Below are 15,821 nucleotides of genomic sequence, written 5' to 3'. Positions count from 1 at the left end.
ATAAAAAAAGCGCCGCACCACCACCGGGTGGGCTCGAACCTCCAACCTTCCGGTTAACAGACGATCGCGCTAGCCAAGCGCGCCACGGAGACAGTCGTGCTCCACTCTCACCACCATCAGAACCTATCTTCAAAGCTATCAGCGCAAAGAAAAAAGCAACACACCACTCCCGGGAGGGCTCGAAACTCCAACCTTTCGGTTAACAGCCGATCGTGCTAGCCAATTGCGCCATGGAGACAGTCCTGCTCCACTCTCACCACCATCACAACATATCTTCAAAGCTATCAGCCCAAAGAAAAAAAAGCGCCGCACCACTACCGGGTGGGCTCGAACCTCCAACCTTTCGGTTAACGACCGAACGCGCTACCCAATTGCGCCACGAAGACAGTTCTGCTTCACTCTCACCACCATCAGAACATATCTTCAAAGCTATCAGCCCAAAGAAAACAAAGCAACTCACCACATCGGGAGGGCTCGAACCTCCATCCTTTCGGTTAACAGCCAATCGCGCTAGCCAATTTCGCAACGGAGACAGTCCTGCTCCACTCTCACCACCATCATCAGAACATATCTTCAAAGCTATCAGCCCAAAGAAAAAAAAGCGCCGCACCACCACTGGGTGCGCTCGAACCTCCAACCTTTCGGTTAACAGACGATCGCGCTAGCCGATCGCGCCACGGAGACAGTCGTGCTCCACTCTCACCACCATCAGAACATATCTTCAAAGCTATCAGCCCAAAGAAAAAAAAAGTGCCGCACCACCACGGGGTGGGCTCGAAACTCCAACCTTTCGATTAACGGCCGAACGCGCTTGCCAATTGTGCCACGGAGACAGTCCTGCTCCACTCTCACCACCATCATCAGAACATATCTTCAAAGCTATCAGCCCAAAGAAAAAAAAGCGCCGCACCACCGCTGGGTGCGCTCGAACCTCCAACCTTTCGGTTAACAGACGATCGCGCTAGCCAATTGCGCCACGGAGACAGTCCTCTTCCACTCTCACCACCACCAGGACATATCTTCAAAGCTATCATCTCATAGAAAAAAAGCGCCACATCGACACCGAGTGGGCTCGAACCTCCAATCTTTCGGTTAACGGCCGAACGCCCTTGCCAATTGCGCCACGGAGACAGTCCTGCTTCACTCTCACCACCATCAGAACATATCTTCAAAGCTGTCAGCCCAAAGAAAAAAAAGCGCCGCACCACCACTGGGTGGGCTCGAACCTTCAACCCTTCGCTTAACAGCCGATCGCGCTAGCCAATTGCGCCACGGAGACAGTCCTGTTCCACTCTTACCAACACCAGAACATATCTTCAAAGCTATCAGCCCATAGAAAAAAAGGCAGGTGGGCTCAAACCTCCAAACTTTCGGTTAACAGCCGAAACAACGGTTAACAGCCGATTAACACGGGTGGCGGCGGCGGCGGTGAAAGGACGTTCGCCTAATCAGCTCTTTTTGCTTACCCAGACTACCTGAAAACGGTTGCCGTGGCTACGGAATCACATCTTGACGTCACTGAGCCTGCGGAAGTGTTTACGTGTTTCCGGCGTCGACATCGTACCTGGACACACGGGTGGCGGCGGCGGCGGTGAAAGGACGTTCGCCTAATCAGCTCTTTTTGCTTACCCAGGTTGGTGTCCTGCGTTTCGGCGGCCGGTGCTTTAGGGTTCCTGCCTTGTTGGAATCGTTGCGCTGGAGCCATTTATCAAAGCGGCGCTCCTTTACAACGTTCAAATTTCCTCCATTTATTAGACTACCTGAAAACGGTTGCCGTGGCTACGGAATCACATCTTGACGTCACTGAGCCTGCGGAAGTGTTTACGTGTTTCCGGCGTCGACATCGTACCTGGACACACGGGTGGCGGCGGCGGCGGTGAAAGGACGTTCGCCTAATCAGCTCTTTTTGCTTACCCAGGTTGGTAAATTCGCTTATTTCTCAATACCGCCTTACCGCCACCGCCGTTGCCACCGTGTTTCAGTGCTTTGCTGAGTTCTCTGTGCATAATGTGCCTTTTTCCTAATTGAATGCTCCCGAATTGAGTGCGAACTGAGTGCTACTGTGAATGCCTGGACAACGTACCATGACAAGCACGTGCCAGTCTTGTGATGAGCCCCTCCCCTGTGATGGGCGTGTCCTGAAGTGCAACGAATGTGAGTCCTCTTACCATGTTGGCAGTTGTTCTGGCTGGTCGGAGACGACATTTAAGACTAAAGGAGAGAGCGGTCGCAGGGCATGGCGATGTGCTGCTTGCCGTTCATCTAAAGCGAAAAGTGGGGAGAAAACTAGCGTGGACTCTGAGTTAACCATTTGCCTGGCAGATATAACTAGGAGGCTTGATGCTTTAGCAGGGCTGCCGGCTCAGGTTGGTGAGATTAAGGTCTCAATCCAGCTGTTGTCACAAAAGTACGATGACATCTTGAACTGTCAAGCTAAGCAGGAAAAGGACATTAGTAGCTTAAACAGACGCGTTGGGAAATTAGAGGCGGACTGCACCTCAAGTGATATTCAACAACTGAAAGCTACGGTGAATGATCTCGAGTTTCGTAGTCGGAGACTAAACATAGAAGTTCACGGCATCCGGGTTACGCCAGACGAGAATTTGCTGTGTAAGTTGAATGATGTGGCCAAGATTGCTAACCTGCCAGAGCTGACTGGGAATGACATCGCCGCTATCCACAGACTTCCGGCAAAGCCAAACAAAACACCCGGAATTATAGTTCGATTTGCCCAGCAATCAATTCGTGATAAGTGGCTAGGAAGGCGGAAAGCCCTAAGAGATGCTTCGAATGTTTCGATCACTGAAAACATGACCCAGCAAAACAGAGAGCTGCTGCGCAACGCAAAAGACTGGGCACAGAACAATGGCTATCGTTTTTCATGGCACTGCAACGGCAAGATTCTCGTTAGGAAAAGAGAGGGTGATAGCGCGGTTGTCATTCGTCGTTTGGGTGACCTTGATAAGCTGTGATACTGTTACCCCGCATTGCATTGTTTACTTCCTGATATTCTTTTGATACTCGTCTTAACATGTTTCCCTTAACCGCACCTATAGACCTTATTAATCTTAAAAACTTGTATGACACTTGTTGTGAAAAAAGCCTCAGTTGCGTTCATTTCAACCTTAGATCGGGAAAGAATAAACAGGATGAGCTTGAATATTTTTTTAGTGAAGCACAAGTAAATTTTGACGTTGTGATGTTTTCGGAAACGTGGTTTGCTTCGGAAGATGATGTATTTACGTTTCCAACTTATAAATCATACTACATGAACCGCACAGGCAAAAGGGGTGGTGGCGTAGCTATGCTAATCTCAAGTAAAATAGACTGTGAATTGATGTCTGAATTCTCCTGCATTTCTCCTCTATATGAAATACTCACTGTTAGATGTGGTACATCAGTGTTTTGTGTATGTTACCGCCCTCCATCAAATAATGTCCGTTTGTTTTTTTCTTTTTTAGACTCACTGTTAGAATTTGTGAGTGAAAAAAAATATGCCTTGATTTTAGGTGGTGACCTCAACATCAACATGTTAGCTGAGAGCAGTGTTAAATTAGAACTTGAATCAATGTTAAGCTCGCATTATTGTCAAAATGTTATAACGGCTCCTACGCGAATCACTTCACAGTCATCAACACTCTTAGATCTTTTTATAACAAACTTTGATACTTCCCTTGTTACGGCTGGCACTTTGATTCACAATATTAGTGACCACATGCCTATATTTATGTCTGTTAACCAACTCAATAACGTACCCAAACAAGTGCGTGCAGAATTTTCCTATAGACTTATAAATCCTGAAACACTAACCCTCTTTAGAGAGCGCTTAGGCAGAACCGACTGGAGCAATGTGTTCGCAGCGAGTGCCGCCAATTTGGCATACGATTTATTTATGAACAAGTTCACCGAAATATACCTTCAATGTTTTCCCCTAAAGTCATTTAAAACATTTAAAAAAAGTCGGAAACCTTGGGTAAATAAAGAATGCCTTAAGCTTATAAGAAAGCGGGACCAATTGTTCAAGGCATTTATTGTGAGTAAGTCCCCTGAAGCCCTCAAAGCATTTAAAAAGCACCGAAACTTTGTCACCAAACGCCTTCGTGATGAAAAGAAACTATATTATTCGAACCTGTTTAACTCAACGCAAGGGCGTACAGAAAACGTTTGGAAGGCAATTAACAGTACGCTTAATAATCCACCGGAGGGATTAACCAAAATTGTGAAAGATGGTACAGAAATTCAAGGGCCTGATTTAGCTGATGCATTTAACGACTTCTTTTTGTCAGTTGGCGGCCCTACAACCAGTAGTACTTCTTTAAAATATATGAATATTCGAAATAACCAAACAATATTTCTAGAACCAATTTCAGAGAGTGAATTAGTAGCGACATTTTTGACACTCAGTAATAGCAAAGCCACTGACGCGGACAATATTCAGATGAAACCTGTTAAGTATGTTATTGACATACTAGCACCCTGTCTTGCCTACATTTTTAACATATGTTTGTCCACAGGACATTTCCCGCGAAACATGCAGATAGCAAAAGTGACAGTTATCTATAAAAAGGGTCCCAGAAATGACATGTCCAACTACCGCCCTATATCGATTCTACCTGTATTCTCTAAGGGTCTGGAAAAAATAATTTTGAAACGTTTGAACTCTTTTACTGACAAGTTCAACTTGATTACTTCAGCGCAGTATGGCTTCCGGAAAAATAAATCTACTGAGCTCGCGCTACTGGCACAAAAAGAATACATTCTAGAGAATTTTGAATCCCGAAATATGGTACTCGGTCTTTTTTTTGATTTCTCAAAAGCCTTTGACCTCATTAATCATAAAATTCTCCTACAAAAGTTGGACCATTACGGTATAAGAGGCGTTGCACACAAATTAATCACTTCATACTTGCAACACCGAACTCAATTCGTCGTAATTCAAGGCAAACATTCCGCAACAAAATCCATTAAAACAGGCGTCCCGCAGGGAAGCATTTTGGGACCGTTTCTCTTTATACTTTACGTTAATGAGATAGTTCGTATTGATGAATCTGCCCATTACATTATATATGCTGACGACACAAGTTTGTTTTTTTCAAGCAGATGTAGCAGCGATCTAGGTAGCCGAGCGAATAACGCACTGTCTAAAATTAACACATGGGCCCAAGAAAACTCTCTAAAACTAAACATAAAAAAAACAAAAGCTGTTTTATTTCACCCCCGCCACACGCAAGTTCAGTTTCCCATCATTTCGTTAAATAATTTAGAAATTGAAGTCGTCAAAAGTTTTAAATCATTAGGCGTGTACTTTTCACAAAACATGACATGGGATGATCACGTGAACCATATTATTACTAAACTATCTCGTATAATCGGCGTCATGCGCCGTCATTGCTACTATTTTCCTGTTTCTGTAAACATGCTCATATATAACTCGTTGTTTTCTTCATTATTGAATTATGCTTTTCTTGTATGGTCCACAACGACAACTGTAAACGTTTGCAAACTTACCATCTTGCAAAAGAAAGCTTTGCGTCTTGCCTCTAAATTACCACATCGCAGCCACACAGCAGAATTGTTTAAAAAACACTACATCATTCAGGTTGCATCAATATATGATTATAAACTAAGCCGTTTATATAAGTTCGGTTTATTGAAAAATAATGATACGATTGCTAGAATAGCCAGGTTAGAGAAAAATTTTCCTGCTTATAATGTACGTCAACCTGAAGTGTGGCACATATCAAAATGTAGAACGAAATACGGTAATCAAATGTTAAAGTTTCAACTGCCTGCACTTCTAAACCGCATAATTAGGGAACATAACATTGATATATCTAGCATATCACCAAAAAAATTGCGATTAGTGTTTATATAATAATGTGATCTAGCGACTACCTCGGTGATCTTTCATTGTAATCTTTCATTGTTTCTTTTTTTAGTGCACATTGTGAAACACTTTTATTTTGGTTGTCCTTAGCCGCACGTCTTTCTGTGCTACCCTGTGTACTAGGGGGTCAGGGCTTCTCAAGCTGTTCTCACAGCTTTTACCTGCCCTCCTCGTAACATGTATTTTGTTGTTGCGGAATAAATTTCAATTTCAATTTCAATTTCAATCACGCTAGCCAATTGCGCCACGTAGACAGTCCTGCTCCGCTCTCACCACCACCAGAACATATCTTCAAAGCTATCTTCCCATAGAAAAAAAAGCGCCGCATCACCACCGGCTGGGCTCGAACCTCAAACCTTTCGATTAACGGCCGAACGCGCTTGCCAATTGTGCCACGGAGACAGTCCTGCTTCACTCTCACCACCATCAGAACATATCTTCAAAGCTATCAGGCAAAAAAAAAGCAACACACTACTCCCGGGAGGGCTCGAACCTCGAACCTTTCGGTTAACAGCCGATCGCGCTAGCCAATTGCGCTACGGAAACAGTCGTACTCCACTCTTACACCGTCAGAACATTTCTTCGGAGCTATCCGCCCAAAGGAAAAAAGCAACACACCATTACCGGGTCGGCTCGAAACTCCAACCTTTCAGTTAACAGCCGATCGCGTAGCCATTTGCGCCACGAAGACAGTCGTGCTCCACCCTCACCACCATCAGAACATATCTTCAAAGCTATCATCCCAAAGAAAAAAAAGCGCCGCACCACCACCGGGTGGGCTCGAACCTCCAACCCTTCGGTTAACAGACGACCGCGCTAGCCGATCGCGCCAGCCGATCGCGCCACGGAGACAGTCGTGCTCCACTCTCACCACCATCAGAACATATCTTCAAAGCTATCAGCGCAAAGAAAAAAGCAACACACCACTCCTGGGGGGGCTGAAAACTCCAACCTTTCGTTTAACAGCCGATCGCGCTAGCCAATTGCGCAACGGAGACAGTCCTGCTCCACTCTCACCACCATCAGAACATATCTTCAAAGCTATCAGCCCAAAAAAAAGCGCCGAACCACCACCGGGTGGGCTCGAAACTCCAACCTTTCGATTAACAGCCGATCGCGCTAGAAAGTTGCGCCACGGAGACAGTCCTGTTCCACTCTCACCACCATTAGAACATATGTTCAAAGCTATCAGGCCATAGAAAAAAAGCGGCGCACCACCACCGGGTGGGCTTGAACCTCCAAACTTTCGGTTAACAGACGATCACGCTAGCCAATCGCGCCACGGAGACAGTCGTGCTCCACTCTCACCACCATCAGAACATATCTTCAAAGTCAAGTCAAGTCAAGTCAAGTCAAGTTTATTAAATAGTTCAGTTGAGTTACATGGTTAGCGTTATTACAGCAGGAGGTCCCAAAGTTTCAGAGAAACTGACAGGGGGACCTCCTATGGCTACATGGATGGGGTAATTACAAAAAAATACAGCAATAGTATACGGTCTTGTGAGTAATAATGAATAATCTTGATTAACAATAAAAACACGATCAATACACAACATAATGGTAATACTCACTATTGAAAAATAACAAGGAAACAATCAAAAGCAAGTTAAGACAAAAAACAATATTAATGAACTCTACGTGACAAATGTAACACGTGTCATTATCAGAGTTATCAATTATACAATGGCAAATTGAAGTAGTAAAAAAGCACAGAACTGTGGAAAGCTATTAACAGTTAATTACACAAATCGGATGAGTTGATTAATTCCTGAACGTAATATTTCTTACTACGCGAAGTGAAAATATGGATGTTATGCGATGATTTCAATTCGAAAGGCAATGAATTCCAAATGGCTATGCTGGTAAATAAGGTTGAGAACCTGCCGTAGTTTGTCCTTACGGCCGGCAAAAGAAGATTATAGCACTGAGAAAACCTGGTGATGTTACCATTAGTTAAGTGACGATGATTAATGCATGCAATAAAAATGTCATGCGTGATGAGTCTAAAGGCGACAACGGACATTCTATGACAAAATAATTGTCTCAATGGGAGTATGTTAAGCTGAGAAAACAACGAGCTGCAGGAGAAGTAAAATGGGCTGAAAGCTATCAGCACAAAGAAAAAAAGCGCCGCACCACCACCGGGTGGGCTCGAACCTCCAACCTTTCGGTTAACAGACGATCGCGCTAGCCAATCGGGCCACGGAGACAGTCCTGCTCCACTCTCACCACCATCAGAACATATCTTCAAAGCTATCAGCCCAAAAAAACAGTGCCGAACCACCACCGGGTGGGCTCGAAACTCCAACCTTTCAATTAACAGCCGATCGTGCTAGCCAATTGCGCCATCGAGACAGTCCTGCTCCACTCTCACCACCATCAGGACATATCTTCAAAGCTATCAGCCCATAGAAACAAAAAGCGCCTTACCACCACCGGGTGGGCTCGAACCTCCAACCTTTCGGTTAACGACCGAACGCGCTACCCAATTGCGCCACGAAGACAGTCCTGCTGCACTCTCACCACCATCAGAACATATCTTCAAAGCTATCAGCCCAAAGAAAAAAAAGCAACACATCACTCCCGGGAGGGCTCGAACCTCCAATCTCTCGGTTAACAGCCGATCTCGCTAGCCAATTGCGCCACGGAGACAGTCGTGCTCCACTCTCCCCACCGTCAGAACATTTCTTCAGAGCTATCAGCCCAAAGAAAAAAAGCGTCGCACCACCACCGGGTGGGCTCGAACCTCCAACCTTTCGGTTAACAGCCGATCGCGCTAGCCAATTGCGCTACGGAGACAGTCGTGCTCCACTCTCACCACCAACAGAACATATTTTCAAAGCTATCAGTGCAAAGAAAAAAGCAACACACCACTCCCGGGAGGACACGAACCTCGAACCTTTCGGTTAACAGCCGATCGCGCTAGCCAATTGCGCTACGGAGACAGTCGTGCTCCACTCTTACACCGTCAGAACATTTCTTCGGAGCTATCAGCCCAAAGAAGAAGAAGAGCCGCACCACCACCGGGTGCGCTCGAACCTCCAACCTTTCGGTCAACAGCCGATTGCGCTAGCCAATTGCGCCACGGAGACAGTCCTGCTCCACTCTCACCACCATCAGAACATATCTTCAAAGCTATCAGCCCAAAAAAACAGTGCCGAACCACCACCGGGTGGGCTCGAAACTCCAACCTTTCAATTAACAGCCGATCGTGCTAGCCAATTGCGCCATCGAGACAGTCCTGCTCCACTCTCACCACCATCAGAACATATCTTCAAAGCTATCAGCCCATAGAAACAAAAAGCGCCTTACCACCACCGGGTGGGCTCGAACCTCCAACCTTTCGGTTAACGACCGAACGCGCTACCCAATTGCGCCACGAAGACAGTCCTGCTGCACTCTCACCACCATCAGAACATATCTCCAAAGCTATCAGCCCAAAGAAAAAAAAGCAACACATCACGCCCGGGAGGGTTCGAACCTCCAATCTCTCGGTTAACAGCCGATCGCGCGAGCCAATTGCGCCACGAAGACAGTCGTGCTCCACTCTCCCCACCGTCAGAACATTTCTTCAGAGCTATCAGCCCAAAGAAAAAAAGCGTCGCACCACCACCGGGTGGGCTCGAACCTCCAACCTTTCGGTTAACAGCCGATCGCGCTAGCCAATTGCGCTACGGAGACAGTCGTGCTCCACTCTCACCACCAACAGAACATATTTTCAAAGCTATCAGCGCAAAGAAAAAAGCAACACACCACTCCCGGGAGGACTCGAACCTCCAACCTTTCGGTTAACAGCCGATCGCGCTAGCCAATTGCGCCACGGAGACAGTCCTGCTCCACTCTCACCACCATCAGAACATATCTTCAAAGCTATCAGCCCAAAGAAAAAAAAGTGCCGCACCACCACCGGGTGGGCTCGAACCTCCAGCCTTTCGGTTAACAGCCGATCGCGCTAGCCAATTGTGCCACGGAGACAGTCGTGCTCCGCTCTCACCACCGTCAGAACAATTCTTCAGAGTTATCTTCCCAAAGAAAAAGAAGCGCCGCACCACCACCAGTTCGGCTCGAACCTCCAATCTTTCGGTCATCAGCCGATCGCGCTAGCCAATTGCGCCAAGAAGGCAGTCGCGCTCCACTCTCACCACCATCAGAACATATCATCAAAGCTATCAGCACAAAGAAAAAAAAACGACACACCGTCCCCGGGTGGGCTCAAACCTCCAACCTTTCGGTTATCAGCCGATCGCGCTAGCCAATTGCGCCACGGAGACAGTCCTGCTCCACTCTTACCATCATCAAAACATATCTTCAAAGCTATCAGCCCAAAGAAAAAAAAGCGCCGCAGCACCCCCGGGTAAGCTCGAACCTCCAACCTTTCGATTAACAGCCGATCGCGCTAGCCAATTGCGCCACGGAGACAGTCCTGCTCCACTCTCACCATCATCAGAACATATCTTCAAAGCTATCAGCCCAAAGAAAAAAAAGCGCCGCACCACCACAGGGTGGGCTCGAACCTTCAACCTTTCGATTAACAGCCGATCGCGCTAGCCAATTGCGCCACGGAGACAGTCCTGTTCCACTCTCACCAACATCAGAACATATCTTCAAAGCTATCAGCCCATAGAAAAAAAGGCAGGTGGGCTCAAACCTCCAAACTTTCGGTTAACAGCCGATCACGCTTGCCAATTGTGCCACGTAGACAGTCCTGCTGCGCTCTCACCACCGCCAGAACATATCTTCAAAGCTATCATCCCATAAAAAAAAAGCGCCGCATCACCACCGGGTGAGCTCGAACCTCCAGCTTTTTGGTGAACAGCCGATCGCGCTAGCCAATTGTGTCACGGAGACAGTCGTGCTCCACTCTCACCACCGTCAGAACATTTCTTCAGAGCTATCAGCCTAAAGAAAAAGAAGCGCCGCACCACCACCGGTTTGGCTCGAACCTCCAACCTTTCGGTCAACAGCCGATCGCGCTAGCCGATTGCGCCACGGAGACAGTCGTGCTCCACTCTCACCACCATCAGAAAATATCTTCAAAGCTATCAGCCCAAAAAAAAGCGTCGCACCACCACCGGGTGGGCTCGAACCTCCAACCTTTCGGTTAACAGCCGATCGCGCTAGCCAATTGCGCCACGGAGACAGTCGTTCTCCACTCTCACCACCAACATAACATATCTTCAAAGCTATCAGCGCAAAGAAAAAAGCAACACACCACTCCCGGGAGGGCTCGAAGCTCCAACCTTTCGGTTAACAGCCGATTGCACTAGCCTATTGCGCCACGGAGACAGTCGTGCTCCACTCTCCCCACCGTCAGAACATTTCTTCAGAGCTATCAGCCCAAAGAAAAAAAAGCGTCGCACCACCCCCGGGTGGGCTCGAACCTCCAACCTTTCGGTTAACAGCTGATCGCGCTAGCCAATGGCGCCACGGAGACAGTCGTGCTCCACTCTCACCACCAACAGAACATATCTTCAAAGCTATCAGCGCAAAGAAAAAAGCAACACACCACTCCCGGGAGGGCTCGAACTTCCAACCGTTCGGTTAACAGCCGATCGCGCTAGCCAATTGCGCCACGGAGAAAGTCGTGCTCCACTCTCCCCACCGTCAGAACATTTCTTCAGAGCTATCAGCCCAAAGAAAAAAAAGCGTCGCACCACCACCGGGTGGGCTCGAACCTCCAACCTTTCGGTTAACAGCCGATCGCGCTAGCCAATTGCGCCACGGAGACAGTCGTGCTCCACTCCCACCACCAACAGAACATATCTTCAAACCTATCAGCGCAAAGAAAAAAAGCAACACACCACTCCTGGGAGGGCTCGAACCTCCAACCTTTCGGTTAACAGCCGATCGCGCTAGCCGATTGCGCCACGGAGACAGTCCTGCTCCACTCTCAGCACCATCAGAACATATCTTCAAAGCAATCAGCCCAAAGAAAAAAAAGCGCCACACCACCCCCGGTTGGGCTCGAACCTCCAACCTTTCGGTTAACAGCCGATCGCGCTAGCCAATTGCGCCACGGAGACAGTCGTGCTCAACTCTCACCACCGTCAGAACAATTCTTCAGAGCTATTAGCCCAAAGAAAAACAAGCGCCGCACCACCACCGGTTGGGCTCGAACCTACAACCTTTCGGTCAACAGCCGATCGCGCTAGCCAATAGCGCCACGGAGACAGTCGTGCTCCACTCTCACCACCATCAGGAAATATCTTCGAAGCTATCAGCCCAAAGAAAAAAAGCGCCGCACCACCACCGGGTGGGCTCGAACCTCCAGCCTTTCGGTTAACAGCCGATCGCGCTAGCCAATTGTGCCACGGAGACAGTCGTGCTCTGCTATCACCACCGTCAGAACATTTCTTCAGAGCTATCACCCAAAGAAAAAGAAGCGCCGCACCACCACCGGGTGGGCTCGAACCTCCAACCTTTCGGTCAACAGCCGATCGCGCTAGCCAATTGCGGCACGGAGACAGTCGTACTCCACTCTCACCACCATCAGAACATATCTTCAAAGCTATTAGCCCAAAAAAAAGCGCCGCACCACCCCCCGGTTTGCTCCAACCTTTAGGTTAACAGCCGATCGCGCTAGCCAATTGCACCACGGAGACAGTCCTGCTCCAATCTCACCACCATCAGAACATATCTTCAAAGCTATCAGCGCAAAGATAAAAGCAACACACCACTCCCGGGAGGGTTCAAACCTCCACTTTTTTGGTTAGGAGCCGAATGTGCTAGCCAATTGCGCCACGGAGACAGTCGTGCTCCACTCTCCCCACCGTCGGAACATTTGTTCAGAGCTATCAGCCCAAAGAAAATAAAGCGTCGCACCACCCCCGGGTGGGCTCGAACCTCCAACCTTTCGGTTAACAGCCGATCGCGCTAGCCGATTGCGCCACGGAGACAGTCGTGCTCCACTCTCACCACCATCAGAACATATCTTCAAAGCCATCAACGCAAAAAAAAGAAAAAGCGACACACGGTCCTCGGGTGGGCTCGAAACTCCAACCTTTCGATTAACAGCCGACCGCGCTAGCCAATTGCGCCACGGAGACAGTCCTGCTCCACTCTCACCACCATCAGAACATATCTTCAAAGCTATCAGCCCAACAAAAAAAAGCGCCGCACCACCACGGGGTGGGCTCGAAACTCCAACCTTTCGGTTAACAGCCGATCGCGCTAGCAAATTGCGCCACGGATACAGTCCTCCTCCACTCTCACTACCACCAGAAGATATCTTCAAAGCTATCATCCCATAGAAAAAAAAGCTCCGCATCACCACCGGGTGGGCTCGAACTTCCAACCTTTCGGTTAACGGCCGAACGCGCTTGCCAATTGCGCCACTGAGACAGTCCTGCTTCACTCTCAACACCATCAGAACATATCTTCAAAGCTATCAGCCCAAAGAAGAAAAAGCAACACACCACTCCCGGGAGGGCTCGAACCTCCAACCTTTCGGTTAACAGGCGATCGCGCTAGCCAATTGCGCCATGGAGACAGTCGTGCTCCACTCTTACACCATCAGAACATTTCTTCAGAGCTATCCGCCCAAAGAAAAAAAAACACCGCACCACCACCGAGTGAGCTTGAACCTCCAACCTCTCGGTTAACAGCCGATCGCGCTAGCCAATTGGGCCACGGAGAAAGTCGTGCTCCACTCTCACCACCATCAGAACATATCTTCAAAGCTATCAGCCCAAAGAAAAAAAAGCGCCGCACCACCACCGGGTTGGCTCGAACCTTCAACCTTTTGGTTAACAGCCAATCGCGCTAGCCAATTGCGCCCCGGAGACAGTTCTGCTTCATTCTCACCACCATGAGAACATATCTTCAAAGCTATCAGCCCAAAGAAAAAAAATTGCCCGCAGCTTCCCTCGGGGGAACACTGAGGAGGATGCGGAGCATATAATTGGTTAACGGGGTGTTAAAGTGCGACTTACTTGGGTCGATGGCTAAATTGGTTAACGTGGTTGTGAAATGAGGTGTTAAATTGCGACTTACTTGGGTCGATGGCTAAATTGGTTAACGTGGTTGTAGGAGGGGGTGTTAAATGAGTGAACACGTACACACGTATGCGAAAGGGCGGCGCTGGTCGAAGGGACGTCGATCATTGTGTTTGTGGATTCGTTGGAATTCATTTCACCGCGACCTTGGACGTCGACGCGCCGTACAAACCAACCGACGAGCGGCAACTGAGCGAGCGAGCGCCGACCTTGAGTATATATACAGCATGACGGCGCATGCACTGTCAGCTGTTGAATGTTCTCGAAGCGCGACGCCACATGTGCGTCCACTGGAGAATCAGGAGAATTGTAGATGTCGAACGCGGTGTGTAGAGGAGGAAGGGTGCACAGATGGTGGAGGAGTGAAGCGCGCGCGGTGTGTAGAGGAGGAAGGGATGCACATATGGTGGAAGAGTGGGCGACGGCGCGACGGCGCATGCGCGCGCGTCAGCTGTCGAATGTTCGAGAAGCGGTGCGGACGGCGCGGACGGCGCACTACAAGGCGCGAGTATAAGATGCTTCCGCATCTAAAAAAAGCAACACACCACTACCGGGTGGGCTCGAAACTCCAACCTTTCGGTTAACAGCCGATCGTGCTAGCCAATTGCGCCACGGAGACAGTCGTGCTCCACTCTCACCACCAACAGAACATATCTTCAAAGCTATCAGCCTAAAGAAAAAAGCGCCGCACTACCACCGGGTGGACTCGAACCTTCAACCGTTCGGTTAACAGACGATCGTACTAGCCGATCGCGCCACGGAGACAGTCGTGCTCCACTCTTACACCGTCAGAACATTTCTTCAGAGCTATCCGCCCAAAGGAAAAAAGCACCGCACCACCACCGAGTGGGCTTGAACCTCCAACTTTTCGGTTAACAGCCGATCGCGCTAGCCAATTGGGCCACGGAGACAGTCGTGCTCCACTCTCACCACCATCAGAACATATCATCAAAGCTATCAGCGCAAAAAAAAGCAACACACCACTACTGGGTGGGCTCGAAACTCCAACCTTTCGGTTAACAGCCGATCGTGCTAGCCAATTGCGCCACGGAGAAAGTCCTGCTCCACTCTCACCACCATCAGAACATATCTTCAAAGCCATCAGCCCAAAGAAAAAAAGCGCCGCACCACCACCGTGTGGGCTCGAACCTTCAACCTTTTGGTTAACAGCCGATCGCGCTAGCCAATTGTGCCCCGGAGACAGTCCTGCTTCATTCTCACCACCATGAGAACATATCTTCAAAGTTATCAGGCCATAGAAAAAAAGCACCGCACCACCACCGCGTGGGCTCGAACCTCCAACCTTTCGGTTAACAGACGATCGCGCTAGCCAATGGCGCCACGGAGACAGTCGTGCTCCACTCTCACAATCATCAGAACATATCTTCAAAGCTATCAGCGCAAAGAAAAAGCAACACACCACTCCCGGGAGGGCTCGAAACTCCAACCTTTCGGTTAACAGCCGATCGCGCTAGCCAATTGCGCCACGGAGACAGTCCTGCTTCACTCTCACCACCATCAGAACATATCTTCAAAGCTATCAGCGCAAAGAAAAAAAGCAACACACCACTCCTGGGAGGGCTCGAACCTCCAACCTTTCGGTTAACAGCCGATCGCGCTAGCCAATTGCGCCACGGAGACAGTCCTGCTCCACTCTCACCACCATCAGAACATATCTTCCAAGCAATCAGCCCAAAGAAAAAAAAGCGCCACACCACCCCCGGTTGGGCTCGAACCTCCAACCTTTCGGTTAACAGCCGATCGCGCTAGCCAATTGCGCCACGGAGACAGTCGTGCTCCACTCTCACCACCGTCAGAACAATTCTTCAGAGCTATTAGCCCAAAGAAAAACAAGCGCCGCACCACCACCGGTTGGGCTCGAACCTACAACCTTTCGGTCAACAGCCGATCGCGCTAGCCAATAGCGCCACGGAGAAAGT

General features: G+C 48.8%; 1 long non-coding RNA gene across 1 annotated transcript; it reads left to right on the top strand.

The window, feature by feature from the left end:
- The first annotated feature begins 1,428 nt into the window (after positions 1 to 1,428).
- LOC119182976 (uncharacterized) lies at positions 1,429 to 3,084 on the top strand. Its single transcript, XR_012886309.1, has 2 exons — positions 1,429 to 1,633; positions 1,756 to 3,084. It is a non-coding gene; the product is annotated as an uncharacterized LOC119182976 (long non-coding RNA).
- Positions 3,085 to 15,821: the final 12,737 nt, after the last annotated feature.

The sequence above is a fragment of the Rhipicephalus microplus genome, chromosome 9 (genome assembly GCF_043290135.1).
Source record: "Rhipicephalus microplus isolate Deutch F79 chromosome 9, USDA_Rmic, whole genome shotgun sequence".
Classification (NCBI taxonomy): Eukaryota; Metazoa; Arthropoda; class Arachnida; order Ixodida; family Ixodidae; genus Rhipicephalus; species Rhipicephalus microplus.
The sequence above is the reverse complement of the archived record's forward strand: the minus strand, read 5'-3'. Positions and strand labels throughout refer to the sequence as shown.